The sequence below is a fragment of the Equus przewalskii genome, chromosome 15, assembly GCF_037783145.1.
Source record: "Equus przewalskii isolate Varuska chromosome 15, EquPr2, whole genome shotgun sequence".
NCBI classification, from domain to species: domain Eukaryota; kingdom Metazoa; phylum Chordata; class Mammalia; order Perissodactyla; family Equidae; genus Equus; species Equus przewalskii.
In genome coordinates, this window is record NC_091845.1 from 60357228 (window position 1) to 60370767 (window position 13540).

Consider the following 13540-nt stretch of genomic DNA (forward strand, 5'->3'; position numbering starts at 1 on the left):
TCAGAAAAGATAGTTGATATGATTTCAACCATCTAAAATTAGTTAAGACTTGTTTTGTGGCCGAACATATGATCTATTCTGTGTGCAAGTGAAACGAATATGTATTCTGCTGCTATGGGATGGAATGTTCTGTATGTATCTGTGAGGTTCATTTGGTCTATAGTGTTCTTGGAGTCCACTGTTTTCCTGTTGATTTTCTGTCTGGATGATCTATCCGTTGATGAAAGTGGAGTATTCACGTCCCCTACTATTATTGTATTGCTTTATATTTCTCCTTTCAATTCTGTTAATACTTGCTTTATATATTTAGTTGCTCCAATGTTAGGTCCATGTACATTTGCAATTTTTATATCCTCTTGATGAATTGAGTTATTCAGGAGAGGGTTTTCCTAGTTTTCAAGTAATTGAAGTTTTTCTTTTTGTATATGTCTGCTTCTCTTTCTTTTACCTTTTTAAATTTCTAAGCTGATTACATTGTGAGAACATTATTTCATCTCTAGTATTTCTACTTATTTCTACTCTTGAGAAGTTTCCTTGTCAACTAACGTTGGTCATGTTTTATAATTATTTTGGTTTTTTCTTTTATTCTGTAATTATCCTGTTTTTCAGGTGTGAAATTTGATATGTAATTCTAGATTAACGTTATTAATAATATTCTCCTGATATTCTTTCTTATATTTACTTAATCTTTCAAAGAATGTAAGGTATGTTAAAGTCTTCAACTAATATTGTGTTTCCATGTATTTTGCCTTGAACTTTCTGCAGTTTTTAACTTCATATATTTCAATGCTATGTTACTTGGAGCCTAAAGATTTATTATGGTTATATTTCTTACCTGATAAATAATTTTAAGGCAGATGGAGACTGAAACATTAGACTAACAGGTAGTTAGTCCTAGCCCAATTTATCTGAGCAAATCTCAAAGTTGAAGACTTCTCAGGAGGTACAGGGAGTTGGTGACAGGTATACCTGTGAGTGAGCCAAGAGCACATGCATGTAATAATAAGATGCTTTATTAATTAGGAAAAGCAGCATGAGGATATATGTGCTTGGTCTTTTAAGTCCTTCTTGCTGGAGTCTGATTTTTCTGGCTATGAATTTTGTGAGAAAGTGCAGCAGTTGTGCCTTATCTATGTATCCAGCAACTAGCACAATGCTTTGCCCTTGCCCTTGATAGATACTCTGGTAGTAGTTGTGAGTGAATGAATGAATGAATGCAGAAGTAGCAAATACTAAATATGTATTACAGACCAGGGTAATTAGTGCCAGCATTTGTGTCACCTCTCTGCCCAAACATGCCACTCCTTAGTCTGTTGTGTTCTATATTCCTTCAAAAATTTTCATAGACTCACCCCAGGAGCCAGCTCACAATAGATTAAGCATTCCTCCTGAATGTGTACAGATTTCTTATTTACTTTATGATCCCAACTGAGAAGGCATAACAGACATACCAGAGATAGGAGCCTTTAACCCCGGCCATTATGTAATTTCTAGGTCAGAGGTAAACAGCCCCTCCCAGAGAGATCCAGTCCCAAGTCAGAAAAGACAAGTTGTCCTTGGGATGAAGTAAACTCACACACCCTCTCAGAGTTGAGTTCCTCATGTTGTCTTGTGAAAATACTAGAGACCAAGTATTGGTTAAAAATAAGAATTCTTTAAAAATGTGTAGAAGTATGGGGGAAAAAAACAGGAAGAATATGTCAAAATATCAATGGATAACCCTAGAACATGTTTTAATCTTTTCTTCTTCTTTTCGCTTCATGTATTTGCGAACATTTCCATGTGAGCAGATATTAATTTTATGCTAAAAAAATAATTTTAAGAAATTTGATCCTTTAAAGCCTTCCACTCTACTACCTTTCAGTTCAGGAATTATAATTTCTCACATATGCTCAGCTCTTGGCTGGGAATAATAATTTCTCACACTTCACTAGGAGCAGGTTTGAATTCAGTCAGTGCCATTGTTTCTGGTGCTACATTGTTGAGGAGGACTGCACATGCTGCCAACATGCAACATGCTGCAAGCGTGCCACCAACATGCAACAGTCAGGGTCCAGGCAAGAAAATAAAATCATACAAGGTAGTTTAAACAGAAGGATTTAGTACAGGGAGTTGGTTATTACACTGGTGCTGGAAGGCCAAAAGAGCAAAAAGAACACTGAGATAACCCAGTTGTAAGAAGCAGCTGTCACCCTTGGCGACAGGGTTACTAGGATCTCGGAGCTCAGAGGAGCAGTCCTGTGAAGCTGGCACTCAGAGCACTAAAAAAGGGCTCCAACCAGCTGCTGCTAGGACCTCTGCAGGATGAAAAGAGGCTTCTCGTGGAAATGCTAAAAAGAGCAGGAGACTCCAGCCAAGAGCCACTGCTGGCAGATGCTGATGGGGGCATGAAAAAGAGAGGGGGAGAAGTGCCTTCTCTCTTCTAACCTTCCAGTCTCCCCTAGTGCCTCCTATCGGCAGGATCAAATAGAATGCCCTCTGGCAAGGGATTGTGGGAAAGAGGTTGCGAAGTCCCAACCCTCGAATCACAGAGCAGAGAATAGAAGGGTGGATTTGGAGCTGAGGGGCAATAGGTAAGAAACTGGCACTCAACTTTTGGGTTGGAAATTCTGTGGTATTGTAAGTGGCAGTTAGCCAGCTTTATCCATCGTACTATCCAAACCTTTCCTTCAAACTACTGATGTCCCAAATTTCTAGATATCTCTTAGCTTTTCAAGAAAAGCACCTTTCCTTTTCTAAGGGAATATTCACTGGTAATCCCTTTATAAGCTTTTCTGGCAGCATGGGTATGAGACTGAGCCTGGTAGCATGTGAGGAGTCAGGACTCAAGGCCAGCTCATCTTCACACACTCCTACCCAATTAGTACACTTGTAAGGCTTATTCTCATAAACTTGACCACAAAATAATAGGCATAATATCCTCAATCAAACGGAGCAGTGATTATTAATAGAACTTCTAATTTTCTGAGCAATCATGTAACCTTTAATGACCTCAGAAAATGTCTCATATCTAACAAGAAATGTTTGCCTGACACTGAGGAGATACGTGTCTCACTGATACTAGCTGGGCGTGTGTGAGCGTTTCACACTCATCAAGAGTGAACTTTTCCAATAATTTGTGTCAGCCTGACCAAGCCCTGTGTTCTATATATTAAAATTTCAGCTGCCTGATATTCTGAGCTAGAAATATCATGTTTTTAAAAAATGTCCCATAGGTGTGATTATTGCTCTGTTTTTATCTTCAGATGTAGTGATATTGACAATTAGCTGTCAGGACCTTCCATTCAGAAAAGATTTAAGCTCAGATTCTTCAAGGACAAACTTGACTTACGGGTCAGAAGACATAACTTTGAGTTTCAGTTTTTCCGTATACCAGTCTTTAACTTCAGACATTTAACTCTGAACTTCAGCATCCCTATTTGTAAAAGATATAATAAAATGAAGTTGTGAGCATCAAATGAAATAGCTATGTAAAAAGGCACTATAAACGCATGTAGCCATTCTTATTCTTGCAAGAGGTAGTCAAGTGTAGTGATTTAGAGCATAAAGTCTAGATCCCTGAGACCTGGGTTCAATTTCTGGCTCTCCCACATAAGGGACCTTGGGCAAGGGAGTCACATCTCTTAACTTTAGATCCCCCAACTATAAAATGGGGATGGTACCACCTACATCATAGGTTGTTGAGAGTAATAAAGGAGGTGGTATATATAGGACACTTAGCAGAATAGCAAGCACATAGTAAGCACTCAATCAATGTTGGATGCTATTACTATTATTGCCTTTATATTATCGTTAGCCTTACTTTTTAAGGAACCAAATACACATGTGCAAGATGTATGGTGATTAACATATAACATGTTAACATAAGTATCATTATCTTCTTTTCTCTCTGCTCAATTTCATTGAACACACAAATAGAAACTCTAGATTTGTTGTAGATTTTACTACAAAGCCAAGGGTCATTTTGGTCTTGTTGGCCTTTGCCTTGGAGCTAAGAAGAGGTAGCTTCAGGTACACATCCGTGCATTTCATGTGGGGTCCACATTATTTATTTGGTGTTTTAGAAACTAGCTGATTTCCCTTGCTCTGGAAAGCTTTGTTTTCAAATCACATACATTTATTTTTCATGAAAATCACATGATTTGTTTTTCTCTATGGCAGGAAAAATCCACAATACAAGTTGATGACCAAGGTCACTGTCTTTCCTTTTCATATAAGAAAATGGGTGGGCAGGTGGGTCTCATTTACAATAAACATTTCATGGCTCTGGAGACAGTACAACTGAAGTGTTCCAAACCATATCCATAAAAACTATCATTTTTGGACCAAAACTATATTTGTTGAGGGAAAGTAGACACTGTGAAAAGTATTGATTTAAATGTTCCCTCACTGAGAAAGCATTAGTTGAAGTCCCAATAGAGAGCACCCAAACAGTACCCATTAACTGTTGCACTACTGCTTAAAAGAGTCAGTTTTACAAATACAGCTGTCTCCAGAAAAGTGGATTATTCTCTTATCAAATTTCTTTTACACAGTCTCATGCAACAGTATGGAAATCCCATGCTTTCCTAATGTTACCAATTATTTTTTAAAAACATTCTTATACCCTGACAAATAGTATTTCTAATATTGTGCCCTTTTTGTAAACTACAACCACGCATGAAGTAAGTCAAGTTCTCAACAGACAGCAGTGATGCTTGGTAAACACTCCGGTCCCTTCCCCCTTGCTTCCCCGTCTCAGCTACCCTATGAAGGGAACACAGCTTCACATGCCAGCTCTTCTCTCACTGTGCAACAAAATACCCAGGACCCTATGCAAGTCCTCAGTTCTCCAGAATCCATGATTAACCAGGCATAACAATAACAACTCTCATTTATTGGGTCCTTACTATGCCCAAGGCACTGTCCTAAGACTTTTCTTATGTGAACTCATTTAATCCTTGTAACATCTCTGTAAGGGATATATGTCTTCTTTTAGGACAAATGTACGGATGATATTAAAACAAGCTGATGTAGATATTCTGTCCAAGCATCCAGATTGCATGGTCAGAATGATTTCAGCCCAACCAGCTACACTTTACACAATCCACATTCTGAAAGACCCTCAGCTCTTAGCTGGATCTTGACTGGGAAGACTGGCATGAGCCCTGTGCAGGAATGGTGTGACGGTTTGCGGAGCATCTGTGTTTTGTGGGGTTGGGGTATTTTTAGTTACTCTTTCCCTCACGCATATTTCGATGGCCCTCTACACTTCTGATAGAGTAACAAATACAACCTCCTCTAATTAGAATTGTTTGTGTATGTTCTGTCATCTCTACCAGGCAGTGATTGCCAGCAGGGAAGGAGTAGGGCTTAGTCATCTTTGTGCTCATCATGGCACCCTGCTGAGTGACGTGAACAAGGTGGGTGGGAAGCACTATGACTCAGCAGTCAAGAGCACTGGCTCTGGGTTGGCATTCTAACTCCTCCTCTCACCAGCTGGGTCCCTCTAAACCTCTGTTTCATCAATGAGCAGAAAACAACTCTGAGTGTCTCTTCCTTCAAATGTTCTGGTTATTGATAACATAGTGACTATGACCTCCTCAGGAATTCTCTGCAGACATAGCAGCAGTCTCCAAGAGTCTTCCTATATCACAGTACTGTTCACATCCTAGGGATTCCCTAATGAGAATGCTGAAGCCAGGACTCTGAGTAGCCTCCTGACCTTGGTTCAACCAAACCTCTGTGCTTGAGTGAGCACATGTCAAGATTGTGAGCAGAGAAATGAGCAGAAGAACAGAAGGAAGGTTTTCCCACTTCATAGCCTAACAAGGTATGCTGTTGAGCTCCCAGGGGAGGGAGAATGGTCCTCATTGAGTTGTTGCTATCCATCATTTTAATTACAACGTGCTGTTATTATTCTATATGTGTTACTAGATAACCACAACATCAGTGAGTTGGAGGAAGCTTCCAAGGCTACTAGCCAACAGCATCTCAATTCATAGCTGCAGACAAGTTGAACTCTCTGATATGCAGGACAGTTTGTTATTGGTAGATGACAAATGTCAACGTGGCTAGAGTTTTTCTTGGCATTATAAGTTCAAAAATGTCAAATCTATACAGAGTTTGGTTTCATAGAAAATGGCTGCTTGCTTTCCAAAACTACTAGTCCTGAAAAAGACCAGAATTTGGGGAGGTATGGACATTATTAAGGGAAAGCCATTCAGTCCAAATAAATTACTCTTGAGTTAAGCCTTGATCAAGTATTCTAGGTTACATAATTGACTAGTAGATGTGTCTGGCAGCAAATAAAGGGTAAAGAAGGCTCTCCCATCTTCCATTCCCAACCCAAGCCAGAGAAAATCCACGTGCCTGATGAGAAATAATGATGGCCTACATTTCTTTTTTAGCTTTAGATTCAACACTCTGTATGATGCTTCAGTTAAGTGTGCATTTTTAACAGTTTTATTGAAGCATAATTTATATAAGAAGGTTCACCCACTGAAAGTGTACAATTCAATGGATTTTAGTGTTTTTACAGAATTGTGCAGCTACCACCATCATCTCATTTTAGGACATTTTCATCACCCACAAGAAAGAACTCTTGTGCCCATTAGCAGTCACTCTCCATTTCTGCACCAAGGCCCCTCCCACCTCCACCCCCACTGGCCCACCCTGGACAACCACTAATCCACTTTCAGTCTCTATAAGTGTGTGTTTTTTTAACCTAGGGCCTGGCAGTCCCTTCCCTTGACTTATAATTAGAATCAAATGATATGTTCCCTCAAAATCTATCATCTTTGAGAAATTTCACTTTCTTCATGCATCACTGAGCCTTCTTTCCTCCATTCAGCCCCCAGCTTTCACTGCCACTTACAGAAGTGACCATTGTTCTTCATTTATTTTTTTTTTAATTGTTTTTGAGGAAGATTAGCCCTGAACTAACTACAGCCAGTCCTCCTCTTTTTTGCTGAGGAAGCCTGGCCCTGAGCTAACATGCGTGCCCATCCGTGCCCATCTTCCTCTACTTTATATATAGGACGCCTACCACAGCATGGCTTGCCAAGTGGTGCCATGTCCGCACCCGGGATTCAAACCAGCAAACCCCGGGTCGCCGAGAAGCGGAATGTGTGAACTTAACCGCTGCGCCACCGGGCCGGCCCCCATCGTTCTTCATTTAACAACTATTTGTTAAGGGCCTGCTGTGTGCCACGCAGTCCGAGCTCTTGGGGTAATCAGAGGGCAAAGCAATGACCCCTTAGCTCAAGGAGCTGACTTCCTAGCAGAGGGAGACAAAACAATAAGCAACAACAACAACAACAACAAGAATAGAAGTAAACTGTGCAGTGTGTTAAAAGATGCTCTGCATTGTGGAATAAAGAACGAGTGGAGTGGGAGAAGGGTTTTGGGAAGGCCAGTGCACAGGGAAGGGGCGGGGATAGCAGAGATTGGGATGGTCAAGACACCCAAGCAGGTGTCTGGGGGATGAGCATTTCAGGCAGAAGGACAATCCCAATGCAAAGGCCCTCTGGTGAGGGCACGGGTGATGTGTTTGAGGGACAGCAAGGAGGTTGGTGAAGCTGAAATAGGGAGAGAAGAAGGAGACCACAGCAGAGAGGCAAATGGAGCAGATCGTGGGAGCCAAGCCGGGTTTTCAGCAGAGGCTGCCACGAGCTGAATTATATTCTCAAAGACTCACTCTGCCTGCTGTGTTGAGAAGAGATTAGAAGGGAGCAACAGCAGAATAGAGAAACCTCCCAGATACTATTTTAGAGGCCACTTTAGGGCAGTGGTTCTCATCCTTGGCTGCACATCCGAATCACCCAGGCAGCTTTACAAAACTGAGGCCTGAGCTGCAAAACTCTAATTGGTCTGGGTTGCAGCCTGGGCACTGGGACTTTGCAAAGCCACCCAGGTGACTTGTATGTGCAGCTCAGGTTGACCATTAGAGTTTCAGGAACACTAAGCATTCCCGTCAGTTAGACTTTGTAGCTGAGAAACAAAATCCTACAGCTGGCCCAGCTGTTTCAAGAGGTGACCAAAGATCTCACTGCAATGGCAGGTCCAGAATTGGCACTGCAGCCAGTGTACAAACTGGAATGGGCCTGGATGGAGCCTACCTGGACCACCAGACCTTGAGGAGGTCAGTCCCATTCTTTGGCTGGATCCAAACACGACTCTCTGAACGTAGGAGCCAGACTTTCTCCCTGCACCTGACAAAGGGCTTGTTGTAGTATATCAGGGCAGAATAGAAGGATAAGCCTTGAACCTCAGGAAGTGGGTATGTGATTTATTCAACAGGCATTTTTTGAGAATTATAGTTACAGTGTGCCAGGCATTGTGCAAGGAGCTGCCAATAAAAAGATAAGGTCTAACCGTCCTTGCCCAAGCCGCATGGCTCAAAGTGAATGCTGTATAATATTTCAAAATGTGTTATTTGTGAGAAGCCTTTAAATAAGCCAAAGAGGAGGGGGCACCCTTTGGTTGCATATCTGAGCTCTTGGCATTTCTAATTCAGAGGGATGAATAGAACATTATTGTGTTACATCGGCACAAGTACAGCAGGAAAAAAAGATGCTTGGAGCCGTGAGCCGAACATGAATCAGCAATCTCATTCTATTGTTTGGAAAATAATCATGATGCTGGGAGTATGGAATTTAAGAATCATGCAGAAATGCCCTTCCCCCCAGCAGGAAACAGACACTGGCTAAAACATGGCATCTCGTTTTTTGGCTTCCTGAGCTGAGGAATGTAAAAAAAAAAAAACTTGGAGAGGACTTAGGGAAAACTGATTTGTAAATATGGAAAATACAACCCATAAGAAATGGGAGATGGCTTAGACACAGCATTGGCAACCTCTCCGAGGTGGCATGCCAAGGGAGTGTTTATTCACTCTCACGAGCAGGAAGAAGAGCTGCCCTAGCTTCAGTCACTAGCAGATGTTTCTTGAGTACCTGCTACGTGCTGGTCGCTGGGCCAGGTGGTAGGGGAGGAAGGAGGGGGGTCCCTACCTTTGAAGACCTCCTAATCTGTGGCGATGGACAGGGAAGTGCAGAGATCCCACACAGCAGTGGTGCTCGAACCCCAGCATGCATCAGAATCGTCACCTGGAGGGCTTGTTAAAACAGACTGCTGGGTCCCACCCTCAGAATTTCTGATTCACCAGGCCTGGGGTAGAGCCTGAGCATCTGCATTTCTAATGAGTTCCCACGTGATGCTGATGCTGCAGATCTGGGGACCATGATTTGAGAACCTGCTCTCAGGAAACAAGTACTTGGGAGAGGAGAGGAGAGCGAGTGTGGATTGAGTACAGAAGCCCACTGGTAAGGCACAGTTGATTAGCTGGTACCATAGGTAGTGCCACTTTTTAAATCTGTTCTCCAGTGCACCGCTAATGGTTTTTAACTAGCAATGTGTTTTGGATGAACCACACTGGCCAGGGTTTTGCCACCACTCAAGGAAGGGTGGCAAGAGGCAGGGGAACAGAGTTCTCTACAGGCCTGTGGAAGACAAACAGGACGTAATACAGCAGGGTGCATCCAGGGACTCCAAATCAATGAGCAGACGTGGCGGTCACAGTGGCAGGGGAATGGCTTCAGGGATAAGAAGGTGACAGTAGGCTGGCCTATTCCCACACTCGTGCTCGTACTCAAGTGCTGCTCTCAGGAGCAGAAGTTCTCAACAGAATCAGCTGGAAAGCCTTTTCTAGGTACACATGTCTGGGCCCAGCCCTGGAGATGGTGAGCAGGGCTCCTCAGCTGATTCTGCCACGAACCCCCTTCTTGAAATTAAGAAAAGTTTTTCTGCAGCCTCCATGGTTGTTTCCCCTACTTACAAGTAAGCAGAGTGCAAAGCCAACCTCTTTGAAAATGCAAAACTCCTGCACTTATTGTTTCTTGTCACTTCATTACTACAGGACTTGAGTGTCTCAGATTCAAGGGTGCCCACTTAAAATGCAAGTGGCCTTCAGAGAAGGTAGCTGTCCACAAAGAGAGCCGGGTGCCTCGGTAAGCGCCTTTTCACTGGTGAAGTTCTAGATAACTCTGACTGTGCTGGTCAGGAAGGGAGACGTGGGGATGCCTGTCCAGCATCAAGTGTAGCCTATCAAGATGGTGCCTCAGTTCCTCTAACATGGTTTAGGCTGGTGGCTCCCAATATGTGATCTCTGGAAGCGTAGGTATTTCTTTTGACCTGGAGTCACTGTGAAAAAATTACTGAAATATGAAGGGTGCCATGAACTGAGAAAGTTAGGAATCTCTGTTTTCTAGAATCACTGACCCCAGGAGGAGGTATATTTTGGCTGTACACTTTCTGGTCAGAATCATACATTTAAGCCAGCACATTTAAGGAATTGTACATTCTAAATTTGACTTAAACGTCGGGGGAAAAAACTCTAAGAATATTGTAACTACATGAATCTTTTAGGGGCGTCTTTTCTTTCTTACCTTCCTACGTACTCAGTTTCTTGACTCAACCCATAACTAAGGTCCCTGTGATTTTTTTAAAAATAGCAACCTAAATTCTCATTTAATGCCCCAGCCCTTTCTTCATGATTTAAACCTAATGGATTAATTCTTATAAATTTGAACTAATAATTGCTCAGTACGTTCTCAAAACTCACCTTTCGAATAGATTGTTTAAAGACAGAATCGAGGTTGTGTGTGTGCTGTGCTATGGGCATGATGCCTCACGGGAAACCACTGAATCTGCCAATAAAATTAGCCGAAAGGACCTCCATCAAACAAGAACCCCATGAAGGAGAACATGGAGGCCGTGTAAAGTTTATGAAGTATATTTCTGTGGGAACACCGCACTGTAGCCGTCCTCCCCCACCCACCGTTTGGCATTGAAGAAGTAGTAAACAATTTTAACTATATTTATTAGGAGAATTTTCTTTTCATCTTCAACGGATTTTAGGGGCAAAGCGGTCTCCCCAACACCTCCTTAGGAAGGTTATTCTTTTTCTCCCAGGGTTAAAAATCTACAAGGGGCTCACTGCGGATTCCAGAGGCAGCAGAGCATGAGCTCATCTGGGAGATGCCATCTCCCTGGGACACAGACGATACCTCTGTCAAGTGGTCACTAGTAGAGTCTTTTCCTAGAATCTGTCTGGGGTCTGGGGCAGAGAATGGGTTCTCGTTTGTTGTTGTCCTATTCATCATCAAAAACTTTGAAGAAATTAGTAATAAATCATTTGCTTCAGTCCGAATGTCTTGTTTTCACATTCTTGTTTGTTGCTGTTCACGAATGTGTCTCAGTGAGTCGCCTAACCACAATTATATATTCAGGCATCTGGTGGTTCTGCGTGGTATCCTCATCTCTCAGGAGTTTTTAGTTCCCCTGACGTGATGAATGCTTTTCCAGTCCCTTCAACACACGCCCGCACGCAGGCACGCACGCACGCATACACGCACGCACTTTATTTTCTTTGGCACTGGGAAGCTACCCTACTCTCCACCAGGTGTCAGTAGAGTCAGTTTTAACTGCTTGCTTTGGCCAACAGGGCGTCTGTTGAAGTTGTTTCTCCTGCTGCGTCAGACGTTTCCTCAAACCACCCATCTGTTTCCTCTTAAGAGCCTACTTCCATTTCTTAGAAGCATTTGGAGATGACAGTCCACCTGTAGAGAAAGGTAGCTACGAGGAAAATGCGCTATAAACATAGCCGGCGGCCAGGTTGATCCTTTCAGAGTTGGCCTCATAAAACTTTTACTGGCTGGTTTTTTCTTGACTTTTCTATCACTATAACATGTGGCTAGAAATTGTTCCAAATTTAAGTCAGTGTGACAAGAAATTAAATGTAGCAGATAATTTTCGATTCACAAGGGGCTTTTTTGTTTGTTTTAAAGCCCACTCTGACCCCAAGAACCCCACTCCTACCACTGCTGACCTAGTCCTCAAAGCAGAAAGAGGATTTTACTCAGCTGTAGACCTAGAACCTAGCACATGAGGATGGAAGACTTCTACCATGTGTCAAATGTGCTTATCCAGCAAGACTCTTGACTGTTAACATCCCCCGTGTCATTCTGTTGGTGAGTGGCAGGGCCCATGCTCTTTCCATGCCATGGTGACTGCTTGGGAGAGAGAAGGAAAAAGAGAAAGGTACAGAGATTTGGCGTGGACATTGGTCAAAATGAAGAGTAGAAATGAGCCCCGGAATGAGGTTGCTGATCTTGAATTAAAAGGCATGAGTGGGGTGGAAGTTAAGGCTAATCATTGTACCAAGACAAAAAAATCAGCCACAGCACATTCAGCTCAATTTCAACCACAGATCTTGGTTGTATTGTCTCACTCCCTGAAGGTGAAATACTTACAGTGACTGCTGAAAATATGAAATGAAAATTATAACTTTGCCATTCAGTAGTCATTTGCTGATGTCTCTCGTGTGGGGCCCTAGTCTCCCGCCACGCCCGGCAGACAAATTCTGACCCTGCCTTCTGCTCTGAGAGGTGATCCACTAGGACAACACCTGGGCCACAGCACAAGACAGAGCCACTCCCATTTCCCCACATCTTTATTAACTAGCTCAGAGTCTTATATTCCGTCTTAACCAGCCCCATCCCCAGTCTAACTATGCTGGTTTTTAAAAAAAAAATTTTTCATACTGATTTTTTTATACTACACTCCCAAATAAGGTTAGTTTCAGCAAGTGGAAAAGATAGATCACAGTGTGCTATGAGTTGAATAGACCTTGCCTCTGTTCTCTTCCATTTGAGTTCTTAACTCATTACTAACATCAGAAATTAAACCATTACATATTCACTTCACTGGGTCCTATTTACTATCAAAATGCAAAGACCTCAGGGAAGGACAAGTAAGACTGCATTTAGGATGCTTTAGAATTGGGGACAAACTAATCTGTGTACCAGACCGTCCTTGCTCCCCCTAACAAATTTAAATCAACATGAAAGGTAACCTTGAAAGGGAAAAAAATTCACAAAGGTAGAATTCAGTCTGGGAAGAGGAGAACGGCAGAGGGGAGAGGAGCAATTCCACCTCCATTTTATCTCGGTAATGATGGGGTCTAGGGAAGTGGGCTTCTGTGCCATTATGAGTCTTTAAACCACCTCAGGGCACCTCAAAGTGGAGGCCAAATAATAGCCCCAATTTCCCACATCTTAGGGATGACTGAGGCTGGCCAGGAGATGAGTAAATCATAGTAACAGTGACTGTAATAATGAATAAATCTTCCAGTGCTTTATATTGGTGTCCTACTTTTAAATTTACAAAGCATTTTTATATTCCCTTGGTCCTCAGCACAACCTCAAGGGCAAGAATTATGATTTCACTTTACAGATGAGGCTCGGAGAATAAAGGAACCTGTTGAGACAGCCACACTGCTAAGCAGAGACTCAAGACCATCTGGAATGACTCCCAGTCCAGGAGTCTTTCCTCCTTATCTGGGATTGAACTTGTTCTTAAAAATGTTTCCCACGAGTCTGAGTGAAAGGTTTGATGTGAATGGGCCCTTCCCTATGAGGGGAAGAGGATAGAAGGGGAAAATCCAGGAAGAAGAGTACTTTTCAAAGTGGGGCAAGAGGTGCCCGACAGAGAGCCACAACTT

The 13540-nt window shown here is 42.6% G+C and overlaps 1 protein-coding gene across 39 annotated transcripts in view; it reads left to right on the forward strand.

Moving 5' to 3' along the window:
• Positions 1 to 13540, forward strand: part of THRB (thyroid hormone receptor beta) — a 360916-nt gene that overhangs the window by 237231 nt on the left and 110145 nt on the right. The window contains exon 1 of one of the 39 annotated variants that reach the window (XM_070577447.1): positions 9901 to 9986. The exons of 37 other annotated variants lie outside the window; for them this stretch is intronic. The gene's annotated coding sequence lies outside the window, so the exon portion shown is untranslated. Of the gene's footprint in view, positions 1 to 9900; positions 9987 to 13540 lie in introns of those variants that run through there. One more of the 39 variants, XM_070577471.1, reaches the window with a different exon arrangement.